This window comes from Rhagoletis pomonella, unplaced genomic scaffold (assembly GCF_013731165.1).
Source record: "Rhagoletis pomonella isolate Grant_MI unplaced genomic scaffold, Rhpom_1.0 Rhpom_scaffold_00010, whole genome shotgun sequence".
NCBI lineage: Eukaryota > Metazoa > Arthropoda > Insecta > Diptera > Tephritidae > Rhagoletis > Rhagoletis pomonella.
In genome coordinates this window covers 2,233,414-2,234,486 of record NW_023458564.1, presented here as the reverse complement: position 1 = coordinate 2,234,486, position 1,073 = coordinate 2,233,414, and positions in this window count along the sequence as shown.

The window sequence follows — 1,073 nt, the reverse complement described above, 5'->3', positions numbered from 1 at the left end:
GACGATTGGGGTATCGCTTTGCATAGAGTCTTTGAGCAGCTCTGGCATTACAGCAAGCTTCACCGTAAATTAGGTGAATATCCGCATATTCATGCGACGTATACTGCGTGTCTGTCATAGTATTAATAACACAATGTTCGAAGGGTCCAATTTCACAAAATCCGCTTTCACTAATTCCGGTAAGTAACACAAAATAATGTCAGGAGCAGATAATAATGTACCTTTGTACCATTTAGCCTGTCATTTGACGGTAACAAGAGTAAATTCAATTTAAATCTATTAAATACATTCTAGCGTGTCTCAGTCCTTTTCCCACAAAAGCGGCTATAACTTTTTTTTTCTATTCGAAACAGTAAGTGTGGCACCTTTCTGAAATCTTTATGAAATGAGCAATTTTTTTATGTAATGTAAAGTTATAGCTCAGTACATTTTTTTTCACCCGAGATAGTCAAATTTGGGGAACATAATATCAAAAAGTTAAAAATCCAGAAATAGTCCTAATTTTATGATGGTTCCTTAATATATTTTAACTACATTGCATTTGAGTATGGAGAGGCAACTATCTGAAAGTATTTTAAATAAAAAATTTACTAAGTATTGCCCGGTTTGTAGTTGCAGTTAAAGAAAACACATGAAAAGGCACGATTCTTTTTAAATTCGAAAAAATGTAAATATTTCATAAACGGTGACACTTTTACCTGAAAATTTTTTATTTATCAGGGACCTCACCCCCCCAACTACCTTCCCCTAAAGTTTGGCACGTTACTTCTGGGACACCCTGTATGGTTATACATTATTTAACAAGGTAGCAAGTATATTTGAAACTATATTAAAAATTTAAATTTCTTAATTAAATTATATTAGCTTTTTAAGCAAGCTACAGTTATCTATAAAAATATCCTATAGGTGTTTAAAACCTAATGTCAACAAAATGTTGTCTAACTCCGTTCAGCCGTTTCAGTCTGGAAGAGGAACAAGCATACTTATACGGTAGACAAACGGGCTCGATTATATGCATAACCACACTTTATTTGATTTGACTCATGCATTTTCCTTTTTAATATGCGCATAAG